A 27390-nucleotide genomic window follows, 5' to 3' on the forward strand; every position below is an offset into this window, starting at 1 on the left:
GAAACCAACTGATAAGAGGATATGACAAAATATTGAAGAATCTAATAGCATTAGACTTCTGGATTAAGAATATTTGAGCATCCTCAGATAGCAATTCCTCAACCTTAAGATTTCAAGGTTCTCCCTGCTGACTTGCTCTAGGACGTGGATTCACTTTAAACAGTTGTATATGAGACAAAAGGGAAAAAAATTGCCTGAAGAGAAATGATATATTCTTCCTTCAGTACTCTCAACCCTTTCCTGGCCTCAGGAATCATCTCTATTTCTGATTTCAGTTCTACTAACATGATGTATCTAATTAGACAAACTAAAAGTGTCACCATGTGTACTTAGTACCAAATGAACCACTGTCACTAATATTCAGGATGTAGAAATCTCTTAAAGGACAAAACAGAATCGCTGAAGGTTTACAACTCTGGAATTCTAAGTTGAAAACTCTTCCCCTGTCTATCTATCTATCAATCTATCAATCTATCTATCTATCTATCTATCTATCTATCTATCTATCTACCTATCTACTATGACAAAGTCTGACTATATACCCCAGTATGATTTGGCACTCACACTATTGTCCACCTTGCATGGAAAAACTCTTCAATCTTCCTTCTGCATTTGGAGTGCTGAAAATACAAACACATACCTCCAAGCCAGCCATTTGTTATGTTTATTCTAAAGTACCCTGCTTTGGGTTTGATGGTTTGTTTTTGGTTTATATACTTACTTGTTTGTTTTGGTTGGAAAAAGGGTTGGGGCTGAGCATTCATCTGTGTCATTTCTTTTAGCATATGGTACTATCTTTCTTATTTATTTATTTATTTATTTATTTAGACCCAGAACTGAACCTCTGCATTTGGAGAAAGAAGAGAGATAGAAGTTTCTTTATGTGTTTATTTCTTTTAAGCAAGTAATAAAGTCATAAGTGAAGGTGTAGTTATTCATTTGTTGTTTTATAGTAGTTAAAGTTGTAAATGGTCCTTACCTTTCTATCCCATGACAGATCTGACAAAGAATTAAATCTAATTGTAACTTACATAAATTTATGCTCATCTGAATGATAATTTTGAATTTTAAAGTGACAAAACCAGGTAATTGTAGAAGATAAAAAAATATATTTGCAGTTAACCATTCCAAATCTGAAAACTGAAATCTGCAATTTCACATTGTGAACATAGCACCACAAGTAAAAGTTGTGTACATGACCCAAGCTTCACCACCGTCAAATCAAGGGTTCTCTCAGAGTGCTGTGCCCAACTTACTTCAGCATATATGTTTAAGAAAGATATCCCAGAATCCATTCAGGTAGAACCTGAATGTTAATCTGTGACCCCCACATGTGTGCTATGGTGCATGCATGGACACATAAAATCAGTTACACATATGTACACACAAGATAGATAAATTAAAATGTGATAAAATATTTTGACATAAATCAGTTATAGAAAGCAATTTCATCATGACATGAATATAATGTACTGAAAAATGCATCTTAAATTTAAGATTAAAAATCTAATGTATTTTGCCCTGTCATCCAGAAGAGAACCATTGCTGGAATGTTCTAATTCATGTATTTAGTATTAGGAAACTAGTCATCAGCAAGTTTTGTTTCAAATCTCTTTCCACTCAAATTTTGTGGGTAGGAGTAGGGGTTATCAAAGTAGCCCAGGCTATCCTACAAAACCCAGACCTCCTTGTTCTACTTCCTAAGTACCAGAATAGCAGACATATTCTTGTTTCTTAAAATCAAATAATTAATTTTATATCTGCCTCTTTTGTCAAAGGGTTGCTATCTACAACACTGTGCCTGACATATTTTTTTTTTCATTCTCCAGGATCATGCACTTCTGAATAGGTGATTATTTTTCTTGACCTTGAGTTGTTTTCAAGTGAAATTCAGACCTACCTGTCAGTCCCTGAGAGTAGGATTTCAATGTACACAGAATTCCAGGTATAGATTTCCTCCCAGCAAGCATTTTGCAGGATTAGCATGTTCTATTTCCTAACAATACATCCCGAGAGTTAGCTCTCTTTGACAAATATGTCACCAGCTTTGGCCTTGTGATGTGCTGAAGCCCTGGGTGCTTTTCATACATATTGCTCCCAAACCAGGCTTCCCTGTACACAAAGTTTAATGGAGAAAATGCTATGCTCACTGTGTACTGCATTTAGCCATGTTTCTACCCATCATTCATTAACTCATGCAAAATTCAATCCAAAAAAATAACATAATAATTTCAAAGACCACAGAATAAGTTACCAGCTTTCACAGGCCTGACATAATGAAGCTGTCAACATTTTTTTTTTTGCTCATGTGAAATAAACAGCCTCAAATAATAATTATGTATTTATTTAGTGTTATTGCCCCTCAAGGAATTTTTTTCAATCATTGATTTGCAGCACATCTGGTAATAGAGGCAGAAATAAAGAGCTTCGTTATGATGGAATTCACTGTGCGTGGAAATACATTACCTTTAGTAAAATCAAATCTGAAAAATTCTTCTAGGAAACAGAGTTCTCCAGTTGTGAGCCTCTGTAGGTGTTTCTTTTTGTGATAGCTCTCTGGCTTGAGTTCTCTGTTCTTTCCCTTAAGTCTTCTCATTCCTAATGCCTTACTAATGACTGTTTTTCTGACAGTAACTTCACCTAAACAGTTATAAGGTTTTTCTCATGCCGTCATGAGTTCCTTGGAAAAACACATTAAGAGGGTGTTGGTGAATGCCACTTGGGAGTAGGGAAATTTCAGCTGCTATGTCATGCTTTCACAAGGAGAAGAAACAACACATCATTGAGCATCACCCCATATAGCAGGAGTATGATGTCCTGCCTGTCCTATAAGGTCTTTTAAGAGACATACTGGGTTTCTTTTTGAATAAAAACAAAAACAAAAACAAAACAAACAAACAAACAAATAACCATCAGAACTAACAATCAATGGGTTTAAATGTTTAACCTAATCGGAACATGACCCAACTGATTATTTTTCTAATTCTGGCTCTATTCTCTTCTTTTAAAGACCTTAGGTAAGATATATCTTAGGTAGAAGAATGCTAACAGTTTGTGTCCCCAAACGTCCATATGCTACAGGCTTGATGGATGCCACCCTGTTCCACTTATGGGAAGTGGTAAAAACATGGAGGAGATAGACCCTCACAGGAGAAATTTGTGTCTTAGGCTAAAGCCTCAGAAACCATAAGCTAAAACAAATCTTACTTCCATTTAATAGATTGTCTTATCTACTAAAGATGGATAAGAAATCTCTTAAGGCATCTTTATAAACATGTGTCATGTCCTCTTGTCTCCAACACAGGTTTCTACAAAGATATTAGAACCTGTTTCATATCTATCCAGGATCAAGATCTATAAATAGGAATATCATTGTAAGGCATTTCAAGATGAAGAAGAAAAAAAAAAAGACAAGGTATTGCATTAAATTTCTGTGCTTAAATTTGGGAGAGGGGAGGGGAACCCTTTCACAAACAAGGTTCTGTGGCCTACAACTAAACTATTCAGATAGTGAAGAAGTTGCAGAGCCCAGAGCAATTCACAGAACACACACACACTGGACTGGCTCAGAGGTTCTTATGTGAGTCATGTGACTCAAACAACCATGAGCTTTAAAAGTCCTAACCTCTCAACTGCTTCATTCTACTTACATTGAGCTCTAGATGAACAGCTTACCCAAGCCATTTATTTTCTCATCTCCAAGCTGGTTTTCTGTGCAGAAGTAAAGTTATGGGGTGATATTCTTTTATGTTGTCTTTTGTTTTTCATAGGCTCAGAAATGGCTCTGTCTGTTCGAATTTTCTCTATCTGGAAGAATTGTCTAACAAGGCTTTTGCTGTCGATGGATTCCCTTTTCACAGATGGCTGGCTTGCTTACCAGCTGTAGTTTGATAGTTATTACAGTTAATTTACTTAGAAAATGAAGGCTTCACTCTGCAGCACAGGGGTACTTTACACTTAGCTGACAAATCCAATACCCTTCTAATTGCACTGGCATACGTGGAGTACCACGCCTGACCTTGCTCATAAATCAGACATGTAGGCACTATCCTGTGCTTAGAAACCTCTCCTCAGTATTCTGCAATCAGCAGTCAAATTAGGAGTTCTACTTTCTAATTGTCACTGGAGAGTTACCAGATGAAAGGGGACAGGGCAACTTCATTCTCTGGAACAGAAATCAGAAAACTATATTCTAACTCATTATGAGGGGGGAAAAAACATTTAATCTGCTTGATCATGTTACCAACAATACCACAAAGCTTTTACTAGAAAATCTATACAGCTTTTATTCAAGGAGCCTAGACAGTTTACATGCTGAGTGGAGAAAGTTAAGCCAGTTGTTCTTTTATACTGTCAGGTTTGTAATCGCATAGGAATGTTTATGATGATGTATGGTAATATGTAGTTAAGTTGTTCTGACAGCTACAGTGCATGAAGAAATTATCTGAATCATATGTTTAGAGAAACACACACACACACATGAACTTAAAATGTCTACCCACATGCTGCAGGACCTTTATGATATTGTTGATCTGTGTATTCTTTTCCTTTTAGGTATACTTATATTCCCAGGATTGAGCACAGGTTTAAAATACTCAATTGGTATTAAGATCTATTCAGATCACCTTTCTGTTGACTGGAAAACCCAGAGTTAAGACTATTTTGTAATTTTAATCTGAAAATAAGGTTATACGAAACCACTACCCTTAAAGACAAAATATATGTGTGGATACTCATCCATTGCAGGCATAACTACAATCACAGACAATTTCTGATGGGGATATAATACACTAGTAATCATTGTTAGAGGGAGTGCAGATCTTCCTATGTATTGGTGCAGTATTTTCAAATGGTTTATATGTTTTTAAACTAAAACTTAATTAATAACATCATTCATGCTCTCGGAAACTAACAGTTAGCATCCATTTCACACTGCCCAGTAGCTTAGAGGGATGTCTGGCAGTAAGAGGTGGCTCCTGGCCTGCCCTCTGCTTTACTCTTCCTATAAATTGCCTGCCTGGCTCCCTGCAGCTGCCAATGTCCAGGATGGACTCCCACCACATTGCAATTTCCTTGGTGATATGGTCCCTGACCCGGGTCAGTTCTCAGGCTCTACATCTAGAATTACGTGGACAATGCTCAACAACTCTGCACTATAAGGACTTGGATTCCATACACCATTATCATGTTCCTCCCTAATGGGGGAAAGTCGGTTGTTGCTGCATTTACTATCCTACTTTAAGGAGCTTGTTTCTTAAAAGAAGGTCATTAAAATGCACATTCTATAAACATCCATCAACTCTTCTATGGAAGATCCATCTTCACTGGAATTATATATCCTATTATAAAAACTGGCCCTTTAGGGGATAGAGGGATGGCTCTGTGGTAAAGACTAGTTGCTCATTATTTAGAGGACCCAGGTTCATCTCTGAGCAAGGAACTTGGAGGCTTATAGCAGTCCTAACACTGGCTCCAGGAGATTCATCACCCTTCTGACTTGCATAGGGACACATGTGGCACATAAATGCACATGCAGGGAAAACATTCACCTACATTGGAAACAAATTCAATTTTTAAATATCTGTCCTTGTTATCTCATAGTGCTGTTTTTCTTTGTGGGGTGAAGATACCATGAAATCTCGTGTTGTTCCTTCACATGTTCAGTGTTTTTTTCAAAAGAATAGTTCTGAGGACTTATTACAGTATCGCAGTGAAAACCAAATTCAGGGGACTCAGCAGAACTTAGGAAATTAGTCTGAACAGGTTAGAGGTTGCGCCAGAGAACCGGACAGCTGCTGGGACGGGCAGAAGCACAGAGCCGCTGAGGCAGCAGCCTTGGCGGGCCGCAGACAGCCGGCCACCGTCCGGACCAGAGGACAGGTGTCCGCCTGGCTTGGGAGGCGGCCTCAGCCTCAGCAGCAGCGGTCACCATCTTGGTTCCAGGACTCCCTGGAACTTAGGATTTTAGTCTGCACAGGTGAGAGTCTGCACCACAGAAGCTGACAGCTTCTGGGAACTGCCAAAGCAACACAGCTTCTGAGAGAGGCCCTGTTTTGGGCCTTCTTCTTCGACCAGGAGGAGGTCCAAAAACAAGATATCTGCGCACCTTCCCTGTAAGAGAGCTTGCCAGCAGAGAGTGCTCTGAGCACTGAAACTCAGAGGAGAGAATCAGTCTCCCAGGTCTGCTGAGAGACGGTAACAGAATCACCAGAAGAACAATCTCTAAACAGAGTCAACTATAACTACTAACTCCAGAGATTACCAGATGGCGAAAGGTAAACGTAGGAATCCTACTAACAGGAACCAAGACCACTCACCATCATCAGAACCCAGCACTCCCACTTCGCCCAGTCCAGGGCACCCCAACGCACCCGAAAACCTAGACCTAGATTTAAAAGCATATCTCATGATGATGGTAGAGGACATCAAGAAGGACTTTAATAAATCACTTAAAGAAATACAGGAGAACACTGCTAAAGAGTTACAAGTCCTTAAAGAAAAACAGGAAAACACAATCAAACAGGTAGAAGTCCTTACAGAAAGAGAGGAAAAAACATACAAACAGGTGATGGAAATGAACAAAACCATACTAGACCTAAAAAGGGAAGTAGAAACAATAAAGAAAACTCAAAGTGAGGCAACACTGGAGATAGAAACCCTAGGAAAGAAATCTGGAACCATAGATTTGAGCATCAGCAACAGAATACAAGAGATGGAAGAGAGAATCTCAGGTGCAGAAGATTCCATAGAGAACATCTGCACAACAATCAAAGAAAATGGAAAATGCAAAAAGATCCTAACTCAAAATATCCAGGAAATCCAGGACACAATGAGAAGACCAAACCTACGGATAATAGGAATTGATGAGAATGAAGATTTTCAACTCAAAGGACCAGCAAATATCTTCAACAAAATTATTGAAGAAAACTTCCCAAATACAAAGAAAGAGATACCTATGAACATACAAGAAGCCTACAGAACTCCAAATAGACTGGACCAGAAAAGAAATTCCTCCCGACACATAATAATCAGAACAACAAATGCACTAAATAAAGATACAATACTAAAAGCGGTAAGGGAAAAAGGTCAAGTAACATACAAAGGCAAGCCTATCAGAATTACACCAGATTTTTCACCAGAGACTATGAAAGCCAGAAGAGCCTGGACAGATGTTATACAGACACTAAGAGAACACAAATTCCAGCCCAGGATACGATACCCAGCCAAACTCTCAATTACCATAGATGGAGAAACCAAAGTATTCCACGACAAAACCAAATTCACACATTATCTCTCCACGAATCCAGCCCTTCAAAGGTTAATAACAGAAAAAAAACAATACAAGAACGGGAACAATGCCCTAGAAAAAACAAGAAGGTAATCCCTCAACAAACCTAAAAGAAGACAGCCACAAGAACAGAATGCTAACTTTAACAACAAAAATAACAGGAAGCAACAATTACTTTTCCTTAATATCTCTTAACATCAATGGTCTCAACTCCCCAATAAAAAGACATAGACTAACAAACTGGCTACACAAACAAGACCCAACATTTTGCTGTTTACAGGAGACACATCTCAGAGAAAAAGATAGACACTACCTCAGAATAAAAGGCTGGAAAACAATTTTCCAAGCAAATGGTATGAAGAAACAAGCTGGAGTAGCCATCCTAATATCTGATAAGATTGACTTCCAACCCAAAGTCATCAAAAAAGACAAGGAGGGGCACTTTGTTCTCATCAAAGGTAAAATCCTCCAAGAGGAACTCTCAATTCTGAATATCTATGCGCCAAATACAAGGGCAGCCACATTCATTAAAGAAACTTTAGTAAAGCTCAAAGCACACATTGCACCTCACACAATAATAGTGGGAGACTTCAACACACCACTTTCACCAATGGACAGATCATGGAAACAGAAACTAAACAGGGACACACTGAAACTAAAAGAAGTGATGAAACAAATGGATCTGACAGATATCTACAGAACATTTTATCCTAAAACAAAAGGATATACCTTCTTCTCAGCACCTCATGGTACCTTCTCCAAAATTGACCACATAATAGGTCACAAAACAGGCCTCAACAGATTCAAAAATATTGAAATTGTCCCATGTATCCTATCAGATCACCATGCACTAAGGCTGATCTTCAATAACAAAAAAAATAACAGAAAGCCAACACACACGTGGAAACTGAACAACACTCTTCTCAATGATACCTTGGTCAAGGAAGGAATAAAGAAAGAAATTAAAGACTTTTTAGAGTTTAATGAAAATGAAGCCACAACGTACCCAAACCTTTGGGACACAATGAAAGCATTTCTAAGAGGGAAACTCATAGCTCTGAGTGCCTCCATGAAGAAACGGGAGAGAGCACATACTAGCAGCTTGACAACACATCTAAAAGCTCTAGAAAAAAAGGAAGCAAATTCACCCAAGAGGAGTAGACTGCAGGAAATAATCAAACTCAGGGGTGAAATCAACCAAGTGGAAACAAGAAGAACTATTCAAAGAATTAACCAAACGAGGAGTTGGTTCTTTGAGAAAATCAACAAGATAGATAAACCCTTAGCTAGACTCACTAGAGGGCACAGAGACAAAACCCTAATTAACAAAATCAGAACTGAAAAGGGAGACATAACAACAGATCCTGAAGAAATCCAAAACACCATCAGATCCTTCTACAAAAGGCTATACTCAACAAAACTGGAAAACCTGGACGAAATGGACAAATTTCTGGACAGATACCAGGTACCAAAGTTGAATCAGGATCAAGTTGACCTTCTAAACAGTCCCATATCCCCTAAAGAAATAGAAGCAGTTATAAATAGTCTCCCAGCCAAAAAAAGCCCAGGACCAGACGGGTTTAGTGCAGAGTTCTATCAGACCTTCAAAGAAGATCTAATTCCAGTTCTGCACAAACTTTTTCACAAGATAGAAGTAGAAAGTACTCTACCCAACTCATTTTATGAAGCCACTATTACTCTGATACCTAAACCACAGAAAGATCCAACAAAGATAGAGAACTTCAGACCAATTTCTCTTATGAATATCGATGCAAAAATCCTCAATAAAATTCTCGCTAACCGAATCCAAGAACACATTAAAGCAATCATCCATCCTGACCAAGTAGGTTTTATTCCAGGAATGCAGGGATGGTTTAATATACAAAAATCCATCAATGTAATCCACTATATAAACAAACTCAAAGACAAAAACCACATGATCATCTCGATGGATGCAGAAAAAGCATTTGACAAGACCCAACACCCATTCATGATAAAAGTTCTGGAAAGATCAGGAATTCAAGGCCCATACCTAAACATGATAAAAGTAATCTACAGCAAACCAGTAGCCAACATCAAAGTAAATGGAGAGAAGCTGGAAGCAATCCCACTAAAATCAGGGACTAGACAAGGCTGCCCACTTTCTCCCTACCTTTTCAACATAGTACTTGAAGTATTAGCCAGAGCAATTCGACAACAAAAGGAGATCAAGGGGATACAAATTGGAGAGGAGGAAGTCAAAATATCACTTTTTGCAGATGATATGATAGTATATATAAGTGACCCTAAAAATTCCACCAGAGAACTCCTAAACCTGATAAACAGCTTCGGTGAAGTAGCTGGATATAAAATTAACTCAAACAAGTCAATGGCCTTTCTCTACACAAAGAATAAACAGGCTGAGAAAGAAATTAGGGAAACAACACCCTTCTCAATAGTCACAAATAATATAAAATATCTCGGCGTGACTCTAACTAAGGAAGTGAAAGATCTGTATGATAAAAACTTCAAGTCTCTGAAGAAAGAAATTAAAGAAGATCTCAGAAGATGGAAAGATCTCCCATGCTCATGGATTGGCAGGATCAATATTGTAAAAATGGCTATCTTGCCAAAAGCAATCTACAGATTCAATGCAATCCCCATCAAAATTCCAACTCAATTCTTCAACGAATTAGAAGGAGCAATTTGCAAATTCATCTGGAATAACAAAAAACCTAGGATAGCAAAAAGTCTTCTCAAGGATAAAAGAACCTCTGGTGGAATCACCATGCCTGACCTAAAGCTTTACTACAGAGCAATTGTGGTAAAAACTGCATGGTACTGGTATAGAGACAGACAAGTAGACCAATGGAATAGAATTGAAGACCCAGAAATGAACCCACACACCTATGGTCACTTGATCTTCGACAAGGGAGCTAAAACCATCCAGTGGAAGAAAGACAGCATTTTCAACAAATGGTGCTGGCACAACTGGTTGTTATCATGTAGAAGAATGCGAATCGATCCATACTTATCTCCTTGTACTAAGGTCAAATCTAAATGGATCAAAGAACTTCACATAAAACCAGAGACACTGAAACTTATAGAGGAGAAAGTGGGGAAAAGCCTTGAAGATATGGGCACAGGGGAAAAATTCCTGAACAGAACAGCAATGGCTTGTGCTGTAAGATCGAGAATTGACAAATGGGACCTAATGAAACTCCAAAGTTTCTGCAAGGCAAAAGACACCGTCAATAAGACAAAGAGACCATCAACAGATTGGGAAAGGATCTTTACCTATCCTAAATCAGATAGGGGACTAATATCCAACATATATAAAGAACTCAAGAAGGTGGACTTCAGAAAATCAAATAACCCCATTAAAAAATGGGGCTCAGAACTGAACAAAGAATTCTCACCTGAGGAATACCGAATGGCAGAGAAGCACCTGAAAAAATGTTCAATATCCTTAATCATCAGGGAAATGCAAATCAAAACAACCCTGAGATTCCACCTCACACCAGTCAGAATGTGTAAGATCAAAAATTCAGGTGACAGCAGATGCTGGCGTGGATGTGGAGAAAGAGGAACACTCCTCCATTGTTGGTGGGATTGCAGGCTTGTACAACCACTCTGGAAATCCGTCTGGCGGTTCCTCAGAAAATTGGACATAGTACTACCGGAGGATCCAGCAATACCTCTCCTGGGCATATATCCAGATGATGCCCCAACTGGTAAGAAGGACACATGCTCCACTATGTTCATAGCAGCCTTATTTATAATAGCCAGAAGCTGGAAAGAACCCAGATGCCCCTCAACAGAGGAATGGATACAGAAAATGTGGTACATCTACACAATGGAGTACTACTCAGCTATTAAAAAGAATGAATTTATGAAATTCCTAGCCAAATGGATGGACCTGGAGGGCATCATCCTGAGTGAGGTAACACATTCACAAAGGAATTCACACAATATGTACTCACTGATAAGTGGATATTATCCCAAAACCTAGGATACCCAAGATATAAGATACAATTTGCTAAACACATGAAACTCAAGAAAAATGAAGACTTAAGTGTGGACACTATGCCCCTCCTTAGAAGTGGGAACAAAACACCCTTGGAAGGAGTTCCAGAGACAAAGTTTGGAGCTGAGATGAAAGGATGGACCATGTAGAGACTGCCTTATCCAGGGATCCACCCCATAATCAGCATCCAAACGCTGACACCATTGCATACACTAGCAAGATTTTATCGAAAGGACCCAGATGTAGCTGTCTCTTGTGAGACTATGCCGGGGCCTAGCAAACACAGAAGTGGATGCCCACAGTCAGCTAATGGATGGATCATAGGGCTCCCAATGGAGGAGCTAGAGAAAGTACCCAAGGAGCTAAAGGGATCTGCAACCCTATAGGTGGATCAACATTATGAACTAACCAGTACCCCGGAGCTCTTGACTCTAGCTGCATATGTATCAAAAGATGGCCTAGTCGGCCATCACTGGAAAGAGAGGCCCATTGGACACACAAACTTTATATGCCCCAGAACAGGGGAACGCCAGGGCCAAAAAGGGGGAGTGGGTGGGTAGGGGAGTGGGGGTGGGTGGGTATGGGGGACTTTTGGTATAGCATTGGAAATGTAAATGAGCTAAATACCTAATAAAAAATCGGAAGAAAAAAAAATAAAATAAAATAAAATCAAAAAAAAAAAAAAAAAAGAAAACCAAATTCAGCACAGCAAGGTCACATGCTAGGTGGTTTCGTAAACTGCACAAGAGGGCGGCTACTTTAGGCTCCATCTTACTGCCTGTGCATGGTTACAACAAAATGTAAAGTGAATTCATACATTAGAATTTTTTAAAAGTCTTAATATACAAATTGAAGGACCCTATTGATAATTGCATGGCAATAAATTTTCAAGATATCTTTCCTCTTAAGAAGACACTGTTAGTAACTGGTCCCACATTAAATCCAGTATTTGTTTCAAGTGACGGTTAGCATTATGTTTAAAGGGAGGAAAGCAAAAACCAATGTCTACAATGTATAAGAAATCTTACTAAGGCTGGCTTAAGACTTGTCAAGTCTTTCCTGAAGGCTCACAAAGGAACTGGTGAGCAATATATATAGTAGTTTTCAGAAAACCTTCAGGCTACCGAATGTCAAACCTAACCAGAAATCTTATTTTCAGGAAGAATATTTTTTTTCCGTTCAAGATTTCATTAAAATTAGGAGAGCAAGGGTGAATTGCATTAAAGGAAGACTATGTGGATTTAAAAGGAATTGTCACCTGGAGTTTGGGGTCAGTGTATGAATTTCTCATCTGATTTATATTAGGCGTCTGTGATGTGGAAGGATGGTGAGGCTAGCCGGGGCTGTGTCACGCAGCTGCTCTGCTTTATTGAGTAGGCTGGGCCAAGGGGAACTGAGAACAGCTTTGGGCCCTCTGGGTAAGGCTAATACAGAAGCTTCACTGCACGTTATTGCCTTTCACAGTTGCAGGATGATGGATTTGCAAGTGGATTTAAGAAAGCTGAGTAGAAACAGGACCAGCTCTTATTATGGTTTATTCTCATGTCTGTGTCCATTATCCATCCTGCTGATACCTGCCTTTCAGGAATAAAGCCGTTTATTTACCCTTCTTCCATCTTCACAGAATTTCTGTTGATAGGTAATATTTTACAGTCAAAATGCTTTGACAATAATTTTTAAATATTTTTTAAATATTGATAAATGTTTTTAATATAGAGTAAAAAACTACTATAAACAAATCAAAAATCAAAATAATCATATTGGTCTTTGAAACATGCTCTGGTTTCACATATAAATTCTTTGTATTCCCAATTAACACAAAGCCTAACAGAGAGCATTTGTTCTCAGAAATAGCAGGAAAGTTAAATAATTTTGGATTTTAAACAGGATCTATTCACAATTTGTATACCTCTTCCCCCAATTGAAAGATAAAACATTTCTACTCTAACTAACTCCTAGGTAGCTACCTAAACAATAAAATACACACCAGGTATGGTAGTGAAAATAGTTATCACCTTGATTTTGTATTGCTTTGACATCCTTGTTTAGTCTACACATTCCTATGTTTGGATTGCTTGGTGTTATGTAAATATCGTTAGAAAATGCAGTCTATAGTTCCAAGGCAAGCTGATGCTTTAAAGCAGGCAGCATCTACAGTATAAGTTATCCTCCTCTATTTCAAAAAAACTGGCCCCTGTTTGCTGATGGCATAAATTAAGGTCAAAACCCAAAGAAATCTTAAAGATTTCCTCGTATTCACACTCAGCTGATTACAAAGAAATAAGATGCTGCTGCTGCTGCTGTTGTTTTACAAAGATCTGCACAATATCTGTTCATAGTGAGGAGTCATATTTTGTCCCAGTAGCTACAGTTCCCTCAAGTCACAAAGCACAACACAAACACACTTACTCTTAGAGAGCACAAGGAAGGTGAAGGTAAAATGTCAGCTGTAAAGAAAGCATTTAGAAGAAAGCTTGTGTTCTCTCCGTATGTGAGCATGGGAGATACATCCCAGAAAGGCAGAAGGGAGTTGGCCTTGTCCTGTTTCGTTAGGTGTGCTAATTACAGGCTCCTGAGCAATTATGCTGGCAGTGTTTCAAAAGGAAGGAATTACCAGTAGTTCCTTCCAACCTTATATATCTGGTTTGTCTAGGCTTACTTACAAATAGAATAAAATTAACAATAATCTTTGAGATCTCTGGTGAAAATAAGTAGCATAAAGGACAGAATCAACACTGTACAAAACAAAACTGTGTTGTGAGTGAATGATGTGGAAACTTCTAGTTTCTTTGGAAATTCGGTTGTGTCAAATAATGGTTTGCTGGGGCACACAAGTGAAATGATGTCGTGCTAAAGCAGAAATGTTAGAGACAAGTGTGTCTTCTTCCTGAAGGTGAAAGGATGTCTTGCTAAATCAGACAAGTGAAAGGATGCATGATAAAGGAGTATAAATATGACCCCACAGACAGTGGTAGAGGAGCAATAAGCATGATTTGCCTTACATAGCATTATTGAGCTCCATTTGTGATAATGCTGCCATTCAGAGAAACGCACCCAAGAACTGCTCATGAGGTTCCTTTGGCACCTTGCCCCTTCCACAGCCTCAGGCCAGTTGCTGATCCTTACGGTTTTTTCAGGAGTGATCTACAGCTGCTGGTTCTTGCCTGGTGTCTGCCTGCCTAGAAAACTGGTCTGTAGACGCTGGTGTTTGCTATGGGACTGAACTGCTGCTGAATCGTATTTAGTGTTTGCTACAGAAATGAATTGCTGCCAAAGAAGATGGCGCTCGCCCCCAAAGAACTATTACTGAATAGCTCTACTTCCCTCACATACTAATAACTTTTCCACTCCCTCTGCGGTATGGTGATCAAGAGGAGAGACTGAACATTTATTAAAATAGGCTGCAAAAAATTTATGCCTACAAGTGAACACTCTTGCTTTGATATGTGACTCAGTCAATGGGTATCATTCAAAAGACATGACAAATCTTGACCAAAGTATTCAGCAAAAAGCACCCCAAGGAGTATCACTGACAATGTCAGACGTAACATTCCACTAATTTCTGATGCTTACTTGTATCCTTGCAGCTATTAATAAAACTGATACATGGTAAAAATCTGTGATTTTTCATTTAACTCTTCTGTGTTATACCATGATTAATAATTTAGTTACCCTCATTTGAAGGTAACCTTCCTGAGAGATCTCTACTCCAGCATTCTATACATTGTTGATATTTTATGATCTTTAATAGACATCTAAAAACACTGAAGATCCTGGATTTCAGAGTATATTTGCTATGCTGTAAGCTAAAAGTTGCTAATCCCTAACTGTCATTTCTGGAATTTTCCTATTTTGCCAACTAAGCAACATTTCATTCTCACCACCTCCCCCCCCCCCAAACATGTAGGTTTTTTTTTTTTTATTTAACTCTTCCAAGAACATTTTTTTAATGTTAATTTTTTATTAGATATCTTCTTCATTTACATTTCAAATGCTATTCGTTTTCCTGGTTTCCTCTCTGAAAGAGAACAATACCCATCATTCCTGCCACATATTTGGAAGTATTGTGCTTAATTCTTGATTCTACTTCAGGAGAATATTTAGTACACAAAGAAAGTAAATTAAGTAGCAAGGCAACTGTTAGCTTCAGTGTTAAGGTCTATGGAAACCACATGATGGTTAATATTGATTGTCGATTTGGCAGAATCTAGAATGACCTATATGACAAACCTTGGGAAATATCTGCTAGGGATTTTCTAGATTAATTAAGAGAAGATATGAAGATATAAACTTCTGGTTTACAGCAGTGCCTGGAGCAAAACCTCTGCTCTGGACATAGCCCACATGCCAGTTGCAGCTAGACTCCACCAAGGGTTCTGACACATCCAGGATCACAAGATCACAGGAAGGACAGGCTCTAGTCAGAGACTTTGAAGCCAGTTACCACGTGAGCTAACTTGATGGTGAGAGGCAAGCATAAGAAGATAAGCAAAAGAAGCCAATATTATTGGCAACATAAGAACCCAGTTCTCCCACCACAGCAAGTCCTGGATACCCCAATACACCTATAAGGAAAGGATCAGATCTAAATTCTCATTTCTGAACATCTATGCTTCAAATGCAAGGGCACTCACATTCATAAAAGAAATTTTACTAAAGCTCAAAGCACACACGGCAACTGACACAATAATAGTGAAAGATGTGAACACACTACTCTCATCAATGAACAGATCATGGAAACAGAAACTACACAGAGAAACAGTGAAAATAACAGAAGTTATGAACTAAATGGACTTAACAGATATCTATAGGACATTTCACCCTAAAAGAAAAGAATATACCTATACCTTCTTCTCAGTACCTCATGCTACCTTCTTCAAAACTGACCATATCATCAGTTGCAAAAATGGTACAAGAAGATTGAAATAACCCCATGCATTTTATCAGAACATGAAGGACTGAGAACATCAGGACTAAGGCTGGTCTTCAATTTAAAAAAAGAAAGAAAGAAAGAAAGAAAGAAAGAAAGAAAGAAAGCCCACATACGCATGGAAGCATAACAATGCTGTACTCAATGATAACTTGGCCAAAGAGGAAATAAAGAAACTAAAGACTTTTTAGAATTTAATGAAAATAAGACAAAACATACCAAAATTTAAAGGACACTATGAAAGCAGTGCTAAGAGAAAAACTCATAGCTTTCAGTGACTCCAAAAAGAAACTAAAGAGAGCTTACACTAACAGCTTGACAGCACATCTGAAAGCTCTAGAACAAAAAGAAGCAAATACACCCAAGAGGAATAGACTGGAGGAAATAATCAAACTCAATGCTGAAATTAACAAAGTAGAAACAAAACGAACTACACCAAGAATCAATAAAACCAGGAGCTGGTTCTTTGAGAAAATCAACAAGATAGACAATCCCTTAGCCAGACTAACCACAGGGTATAGAGACAGTATCCAAATTAACAAAATCAGAAATGAAAATGGACATTCAAAAAATTCAAAAAAATCATCAGATCCTACTACAAAAGCCTATACTCAACAAAACTGGAAAATCTGGATGAAATGGACAATTTTTTAGACAGATTACAGGTACCAAAGTTAAATCAGGATCGGATAAACCATCTAAACAGTTCCATAAACCCTAAGGAAATATAAGCAGTCATTAAAAGTCTCCCACTGAAGAATGAAAATGAAAAATTACTGGCCTCTTGTAAGAACATGAATTTTTTACCTCGGAGCCCACCCCCTCCCATCTAGAGATTGTTCTCGGAACACTCCTAAACTTTTCACCCCAAAACTCCTCACCCTACATTTTTGAGATAAAGGCCTCCTGGAACAACCTCAAAATGAACCGGGTACATTGCCAAATGATAGGACATGACTCCTTAGTTATGTAGATTCCTTGATAGGACATGACTCCTTAGTTACGTAGATTCCTTGATAGGACATGACTCCTTAGTTACGTAGATTCCTTTGGCAGAACTCCCTAGTGATGTAAACTTGTACTTTCCCTGCCCAGTTCTCCCCCTTTGAGTTTTACTATATAAGCCTGTGAAAAATTTTGGCTGGTCGTCGAGACTCCTCTACCCTGTGCAAAGGTGTATGAGTTTCGACCCCAGAGCTCTGTGTGCTTTCATGTTGCTGCTTTATTTCGACCCCAGAGCTCTGGTCTGTGTGCTTTCATGTTGCTACTTTATTAAATCTTACCTTCTACATTTTATGTATGGTCTCAGTGTCTTCTTGGGTACGCGGCTGTCCCGGGACTTGAGTGTCTGAGTAAGGGTCTCCCTTCGGGGGTCTTTCATTTGGTGCATTGGCCGGGAAATTCGAGAATCTTTCACCACCAAATAAAACCTCAGGACCAGATGAGTTTAGTGCAGAACTCTATCAGACCTTCAAGGAAGACCTAATACCATTACTCTTCAAACTATTACACAAAATTGGAACAAAAGGAACACTACCTAATTTGTTCTGTGAGGCCACAATTATGCTTATACATAAACCACACAAACATACAACAAAGAAAGAAAACTTCATATCACTTTCACTTATGAGTATCAATGCAAAAATACTCAATAAAATTCTCGCAAAATGCATGCAAGAACACATCAAAACAATCATCCATCAAAATCAAGTAGACTTCATCCCAGGGTTGGCTCAATATACAGAAATCCATCAATGTAATCAAACTTATAAAAATACACAAAGGGGAAAAAATGATCATTTCATTAGATGCTGCGAAAGAATTTGACAAAATCCAACACCCCTTCATGATAAAAGTCTTGGGGAGATCAGGAATTCAAGGCCCATACCTAAACATAGTAAAAGCAATATACAGCAAACCAGTAGCCAACATCAAATTAAATGGAGAGAAACTTGATGCAATGCCACTAAAATCAGAGACTAGACAAGGCTGCCCACTCTCTCCCTACCTATAGAACTTGAAGTCCTAGACAGAGCAATTAGACAACAAAAGGAAGTTAAAGGGATACAAATTGGAAAGAAGTCAAAATATTACTATTTGCAGATGATATTGTAGTATACTTAGTGACCCCAAATTTCACCAGAGAACTCCTACAGACGATAAACAACTTCAGCAAAGTGACTGGATATATAATTAACAATCAGTACCCTTCCTCAACTCACAGGATAACCAGGCTGAGAAAGAAATTAGGGAAATGGCACCCTTCACAATAGTCACAAATACCTTGGTGTGACTCTAACCAAGCAAGTGAAAGATCTGTATAACAAGAACTTAAAGTCTCTGAAGAAATCTTAGATCTCAGAAGATGGAATGATCTCCCATGCTCATGGACTGCTATGATTAATATAGTAAAAATGGCCATCTTGCTGAAAGCAATCTACAGATTCAATGCAATCCCCATCATAATTCCAACTCAATTCTTCACTGAGTTAGAAAGAGCAATTTGCAAATTCATTTGGTATAATAAAAAACCCATGATATCAAAAACTCTTCTCAACAATAAAAGAACCTCTGATTGAATCACCATCCCTGATATCAAGCTGTATTACAGAGCAATAATGATTGAAACTGCATGGTATTAGTACAGAGACAGGCAGGTAGATTAATGAAACAGAATTGAAGACCCAGAAATTAGCCCACACACCTACAGTCACTTGATCACAAAGGAGTTAAAATCATCCAGTAGAAAAAAGATAGCATTTTCAACAAATGGTGCTGGTTCAACTGGAGGTCAGCATGTAGAAGACTGCAAATTGATCCATTCTCTTCTCCTTGTACAAAACTCAAATCCGAGTGGGTTAAATGTCTCCACATAAAACAAGATACACTGAAACTAATAGAAGAAATAGTGGGGAAGAGCCTTGAACACATGGGCACAGGATAAAATTTCCTGAACAGAACACCAATGACTTATGCTCTAAGATCAACAATCGACAAATGGGACCTCATAAAATTGCCAATTTTCTGTAAAGCAAAGGACACTGTCAATAAGAATAAAACAGCAACCAACAGATTGGGAAAATACCTTTACCATTCCTACAACAAATAGAAAGCTAATATTCAATATACACAAAGAACTCAAGAAGTTAGACTCCAGAGAACCAAGTAACTCTATTAAAAATGAGGTACAAAGCTAAAGAAAGAATTCTCAATTGAGGAATACTGAATAAATGAAATGCACCTAAAGAAATGTTCAACATCCTTAGTCATCAGAGGAATGCAAATCAAAATAACCCCAAGATTCCACCTCACACCAGTCAGAATGGCTAAGATCAAAAACTCAAGTGACAGCAGATGCTGGTGAGGATGTGAAAAAAAGGCAAAAGACACCATCAATAAGACAAAAAGACCACCAACGGATTGGGAAAGGATCTTTACCTATCCCAAATCGAACAGGGGACTAATATCCAATATATATATGTAAAGAACTCAAGAAGGTAGACTCCATAAAATCAAATAACCCCATTAAAAAATGGGGCTCAGAACTGAACAAAGGTTTCTCACCCGAGGAATACTGAATGGCAGAGAAGCACCTGAAAAAATGTTCAACATCCTTAATCATCAGGGAAATGCAAATCAAAACAACCCTGAGATTCCACCTCACACCAGTCAGAATGGCTAAGATCAAAAATTCAGGTGACAGTAGATGCTGGCGAGGATGTGGAGAAAGAGGAACACTCCTCCATTGTTGGTGGGATTGCAAGCGTGTACAACCACTCTGGAAATCCGTCTGGCGGTTCCTCAGAAAATTGGACATAGTACTACTGGAAGATCCAGCAATACCTCTTCTGGGCATATATCCAGAAGATGCCCCAACCGGTAAGAAGGACACATGCTCCACTATGTTCATAGCAGCCTTATTTATAATAGCCAGAAGCTGGAAAGAACCCAGATGCCCCTCAACAGAGGAATGGATACAGAAAATGTGGTACATTTACACAATGGAGTACTACTCAGCTATTAAAAAGAATGAATTTATGAAATTCCTAGCCAAATGGATGGACCTGGAGGGCATCATCCTGAGGGAGGTAACCCAATCACAAAGGAACTCTCACAATATGTACTCACTGATAAGTGGATATTAGCCCAGAAACTTAGGATACCCAAGATATAAGATATAATTTGCTAAACACATTAAACTCAAGAGAACGAAGACCAAAGTGTGGACACTTTGCCCCTTCTTAGAATAGGAAACAAAACACCCATGGAAGGAGTTACAGAGACAAAATTTGGAAGTGTGACAAAAGGATGGACCATCTAGCAATTGCCATATCCAGAGATCCATCCCATGATCAGCTTCCAAACGCTGACACCATTGCATACACTAGCAAGATTTTGCTGAAAGGACCCAGATATAGCTGTCTCTTGTGAGACTATGCCAGGGCCTAGCAAACACAGAAGTGGATGCTCACAGTCAGCTATTGAATGGACCACAGGGCCCCCAATGGAGGAACTAGAGAAAGCACCCAAGGAACTAAAGGGAACTGCAACCCTATAGGTGGAACAACATTATGAACTAACCAGTACCTAGGAGCTCTTGTCTCTAGCTGCATATGTATCAAAAGATGGCCTAGTCGGCCATCACTGCAAAGAGAGGCCCACTGGACTTGCAAACTTTATGTGCCCCAGTACAGGGGAACGCCAGGGCCAAAAAGGGGGAGTGGGTGGGTAGGGGAGTGGGGGGGTGGGTATGGGGGACTTTTGGTTTAGCATTGGAAATGTAAATGAGCTAAATACCTAATAAAAAATGGAAAAAAAAAGAATACCACTCCATTGTTGGTGGTATTGCAAGATGGTACAAACCACTCTGGAAATCAGTCTGGTGGTTTCTCAGAAAATTGGACATCGTACTACCTGAGGACCCAGCTATACACTTCTGGGCCTATACCTAGAAGATGCTCCAACATGTAATAAGGACACATGTTCCACTCTGTTCATAGCAGCCTTATTTATAATAGCCAGAAGCTGGAAAGAACCCAAATGTCCTTCAACAGAGGAACGGATACACAAAATGTGCTACATATCCACAATGGTGTACGACTCAACTACTAAAAACAATCAGTTCATGAAATTTTCTGGCAAATGAATGAAACTAGAAAATATCTGGCCAGCAACTGACCAGTGCAGATATGGAGCCAATCATCATACTGAGCTCAGGGACCCCATGGGTGAGCTGGTGGAAGGACTAGAGGAGCTGAGGGGGATTGCAACACCATAGGAAGAATAACATCAGCTGGCCAGACTACCCAGTACTCCCAAAGACTAGACCACTAACCAAGGAGCATATAGGGAAGGATCCATGGCTCCAGATACATATGTTGCACAGGATGGCCTTGCCTTACAGCAATGGGAGGGGATGCCCTTGGTCCTGTGGAGGTTAGATGCCCCAGCATAAGGGGATACTGGGGTGGTGGGGCTGGAGAGGGTGTGTAGGTGGGGGTGTACCCTTGTGGAGGCAAAAGGTAGGGGGTAGAGGGTTGAGGTAGGTTGGGTGGATTGTGGAGGGGTAACTGGGAAGTGGGTTATCATTTGAGATGTAAATGAATGGAATGACTAATTAAAAAAAAGATAAGATACATCCAAAATGTGGATAAAAAGAATCGTTCCACAAGCTTAAGTCAGCGACTGCATAAAAAGGAGAACACTAACTATCCACATTTATCTCTCTGCCTCTTCACTACAGATGCGATATGTCTGGCATCCATATGCTCTTGCCACTACCATGCCTTCCCTCCACAATGAAGTGTACCCATTAGGAACCCATGACACTCTTCTCCCAGATGTTGCTGTTGTCAGATGTTTTGTGGCAGCAATGAGAAAAGTGACCCATACAACACAAAAAGAAATGGTGGGCAGGGAAGAGTCCACTGCTGTCCAGAAGACTATAAGGACATTCTCTTCATGGGCCACTGTTGATCTGAGTCCAAAAGAATGTTACATGAAGAATGGAAAGTGGTATTTCACTGACAAGGAAGAGCAAACATGCTATCAAAGTAGGAAAGATGATGACTTGTCAGAAACAGTTGTAAGCAAGGACATGGAGAACATCAAATTTAAAGACTTGTCACAGTGACAGTAAGGTTCTTTAGTCAGAAATAATTTTATAAGTTATTGTAGTAGATTCAGGTTAAGATCTTATAAACCAAAGTAAGGTAGTGGCAAAGAAGTTTTTTGTTTTGTTTTAAATAAGAGAATGATTCAACAGGTGCATTGAGTAAGATATACTGTGGGAGAGCCATGAAGAGGAATTTATACTATAGTAAAATAAAATTGCAGGCTTATACCTGTGTTTAATATAATGCAAAAAAATCTTCAACAAAATAAGATACTTGAAATTCAAATCAAACAACACTTTGAAACTCTCCTTTATCAGAATCGAGTAGGATTTGTCCTGGAGTACCAGGATGCTTCAACCTACCTAAATCATTAAAACTGGACACAGCAGTAGGATAGGAAGTAAAGCTGATATCAAAGAACCCAAGGGTAAGAAAATAACTCAATTTAAAAAGAAATAAATACCTGGATGTATATTCCTGTATACAATTAACAAGGCAGACAGTAATGAAGGAAAACTTCTACAGTCAACCTCAGGCCTCCGCATGTGTGTACACATAAGCATGCATGACAGCACATATAGATAGGTCCACACACATGGGAACACACATCCACAGAGGAACACCACACATAGTCACATGAGAAGAATCTGTAAAGAATAGTCTAAGCCATAATGTAAATTATATTATAATGAAGCTGAGGTCTTTTGTAGTTGACAGTCTTTTCCAAGGACATACATGTGAGAACACACAGTATCTTAGTTTTCCATCTAATACCAACAACCACCAATTCCTCAAATGGTCACAAAGGGGCACTCTGACTATGAAGAGATATAGCTGGGGGGTCATCTTAATTACCCCATATCTAACTCTTCTTTAAGACTACTCAAGACCCCATGATTGCACTCATGACTGCCAGTCAAGATATCTTGTTGTCCCAAAATTATACAATTTTGTCTATTTTTTCTTTTACATCAAACACTGGGCTAGTTTTATAATAGTCAGGTTATACATCTAGGAATCAGGATTTGATTATCTGTATGACTCCCTTTTCTCCACTCCATATCTACCTAACACTATCATGGATTTCCTTGTGTGTAAAGACACATATGGTACACATGCATACATTGGAAATTCCAGGGAGAAATAGCAATTTTTTTTCATTTGTCTCTAAGCATCTAAACTATTTGAGGTCCCAGTTATTTGCTGGGAAATGATGTCTGAGTTCTTATGTTTCTAGTCAGTCCAGTGAGACAGAAATCAATGGGGTTTTTTTTTTCACTTGCTATATCCTGCCTTGCTTTTCTGCTCCATTATGCCACAGCTAAAAAGTGTGAACGCAACTGACTGTAAAGTTCATAAAATCAACTCTTTCCTCCTTCTCAGATGGACCACAGTTTGAAGAGCTAAACTGAAAATGGATTCAATCTAAACTGTCTTAATTGTCTTGCAAAAAAATGTGTGTCCCTTCATGTGAGGAGGTTTCTCAGTCATATTTTTGGAGCATGACAATTTTTTTTAATCCAATAACTCTCTGGTTTTTTTTTTAAATTGCTTTCCAGATCTTTCCAAAGTACAAAAAAAAGAAAGAAAGAAAGAAAGAAAGAAAGAAAGAAAGAAAGAAAGGAAAACGAAAAAGAAAGAAGAAAAAGAGAGAGAAAGAAAGAAAGAAAGAAAGAAAGAAAGAAAGAAAAGAAAAGAAAAGAAAAGAAAAGAAAAGAAAAGAAAAGAAAAGAAAAGAAAAGAAAAGAAAAGAAAAGAAAAGAAAGGAAGGAAGAGAAAAAAATACATGAAAATTTTGCAATTTCCACTGGGTTCGATTCCAATTAACTCAAATATCAGGGTCAGTCCTGAGGGCTGCACACCACATCTGTGTTAGAACAAGGTAATATGCAAAACAAAAACATCAACAGCTCACAGCCTGGCAAACCACAGGAAGGGGTACTTTCCTGAGATGTTTATGCTCTAAATGTGAGCACTAATGATCATGTTTTGATTAATTTCCAGCAGAGATGCCTACCCAGCCATAAGTGTTTCCTACAAGGACCTGATCAAAAATAGCATTCTATATTCTGAAAACACCCAGGCACTCACACACAGGCAAACACACATACACATAATGAATACTGATGGCGCTAGCTTGTTGCTTTATTTACACAGGAAATACCTTGTTTTAATAGGTATTCAGTCACGTTCACCAGGATTTGCTCAGAACAGAAGGTAGGAAGGTATTCCATGTCATCTCTTCCATAGTGTCAACTCAAACCCGCAGGACATGAGTCAGCTTTCATCCCCTCACAAACTCCATTACTACTGAGACGTTAAATAATAGTTCCTTCTTACTGCATGTTCAATCAGAAAAGTAACCTCACATTTCAGTGTCTGATGTGCATTTGAACTGCATTGGTTTTTAATCATCCAAAGTGTCAAAATTACAAATCACCAAAACTCCTTTATTAATTCAATTTTCAAGCAAACAGAGATGACAAGACATAAAATGCTGGAAATTTCCGCCACGACTCCTAGTTTGGATACAAGTAGTTAACCCTGGTAAAACAGAATAAGCAAAGTGCAGTGTGAAATTTGATAGTCTGTAACTATCTGGGGCATTTCCAGGTAGTCCTCATTGAATACACACCCAATGCAAAACTCCTTAGTCAGCACTGCAACGGGATGGATATGTCACACGTTACGTTTGGCCATGATGTTTATTACAGCAATAGAAAGACTAGGACAGGGGTCTGCCAGACTCATCCCTGTTCAGTCAGGATACCAGCCTGGGTACTTTGGCCACCCTTAAAAGCTGTTGCCAATCGAGAATGTTTTGATGATATTTTATACTTCCCTACTTAATGAATGGCACAAGGTGTTATTAGGATGGGAAGTCGTACTCTTGAAAAGTCTGTTTTCCTCTGGCATTGAAAAGGTATAGAAAACTACACAGCCAATTTCACTTATCTTGGACCAGGAAGAAAATACACATAATATCTGCAATGTACTAAAGGCCATGTTAAACAATTCACATATTTAGCCCTCCTGAAAATCCTTAAAATGGGCTTACATTATTTCAATTTCTCATGGTAGCAAACTTCTAATGATCATAGAATACAATACAAACTAAATTCAATGCAATATAATACAATGCAAATGCAATCAACATAATAGATTCTTTCTTTGCACATGCTTTATTTCTTAGTTTTTGATTCACGTTTAAAGACTAACAGAGAGAAATGCTATAATAGCCTACAACTGTTCACATTACTCAACTGTTTACAATTACTTACTAGTTTGCATATGAGGACGAAGACTTAACTTACCTCACAGTGCACGTGCTCCCTCTCCCTCTCCCTCTCCCTCTCCCTCTCCCTCTCCCTCTCCCTCTCCCTCTCCCTCCCCCTCTCCCTCTCCCTCTCCCAACTTTTCTGATGGACTACATGTTTCTTTTCTCTTTGCCCTCTTTTATCTTTTATTTTTGAGATCATAATATAGTGATGTCATTTCTCCCTTCCTTTTCCCCACTTCAAACCTTTCTATACACCCACTCCTTGCTCTCTTTCAAATTCCTGGCTCTTTATAAATTAATTTTGTGTATATAGACATTATCTTCATTTTTCATGTTAGCATTTATGTATATGTATTCTACCTAAACTTAACCAGCTCGGTCTGTATAATGTTACTTGTATGAATATGCTGATCAAATTCAGTATCGGATACCCGATCCATGTGCTCTTCCCTAGAGTACATGGTTTCTCCCACTCTCCACATCCCTTATTTACTTTATGTGGTGTTGAACCTTTTTCCTTTCAACTTCTGCCAAGAGACGGCTCACTCCTGCCCTCAAGACCACATGCTATCCTATACATCTGAAAAGACCATGTTGTTAAAAAAAAAATGCTGTAAAAACACCTATCTTATCCCTTTCTCACTTGTCAAGTCAATGAATTGTCAGTCTATTTAAATATACTTGACTGCTATGAAGTCATGTAATAAATTTTTATTTCATTACGTAGCACCCTTTTACCATATCCACTTTATAATTGACAGAGAATGTACTTCAATTTCAATTAAAAAAAACTTTTACTTAATTATACTTATCCCATATTGCCTATCACTGTAAGATCCATGAGAGCACAGGCTTTGTCTACGTTCTTCACTGCAGTGTTGCCATCCTGCAGAACAATGTGAGACACATTGAATCTACTCCGTGAGTACCTGGAAGAAGAGGTAAAAGAAAGAACCCTGTCTAGAAAAACTAGATTGCTCTTGCCACTTAGTAAAATGTTCTGTGAACTCGGCAGGAGTGAACATGGGCAAGGAACTTCTTACAGTTTTGTTCCATTTCTTATCCATGCTGACTGCATGGTTGTTAACCACATACATTTATAATATTGTAAGATGTTAACAAAATAAAATAAAGCTCCTGGTTCCACACTTGGGCCTCTATATTTGTATTTGCCTTGGCATGTCTCATTATTTATTACATAATTTAAACTACATCCAACAAAACATCATTTTGCTTCTTGACATTTTCTTTAACGCACATTTGTTGCTTCTGATAAATATGTACTACTGAGAGTTCCAAAGAAAATTCGAGGTTGAGTCAAAGGAAATCTATCTACTGAAAACACAGCCTGACATTTGTTCACCTATCAAAATTGTATTAAATGTAAATAAAAGTGATACCCATGTGTTTATGCCATGTGTAAAGAAAAGCTCATGTTCTGGCTCTACGTTGGTGTTATTTGACCCACTTATAGCACTGAGTGTTACCCACATTTGATTCCTTGTAGCTCTGTGTTCTGGTTTTCCCTGACCCAGCCTGTACTCTGTTCTTTCTTCATAGTTCTCAGGACTACGTTTTCTGACTTCTACTCAATTGCTTACTCCTAGAAGAGCACATTGGAAAGTTTGCCTGAGATCTGGTGCTAACCATATCCTGGGGGTTTGGTGATAAGAAAACCAAGTGTAGCACCTCTCCTGAAACCATTCTTTGCTTTCATCTCATTAAATCGCCTTGAAAACTATCAACACAACTTTTGCTGATGTGTGTATG

The sequence above is a fragment of the Mus musculus genome, chromosome 10, assembly GCF_000001635.26.
Source record: "Mus musculus strain C57BL/6J chromosome 10, GRCm38.p6 C57BL/6J".
Lineage (NCBI taxonomy): Eukaryota > Metazoa > Chordata > Mammalia > Rodentia > Muridae > Mus > Mus musculus.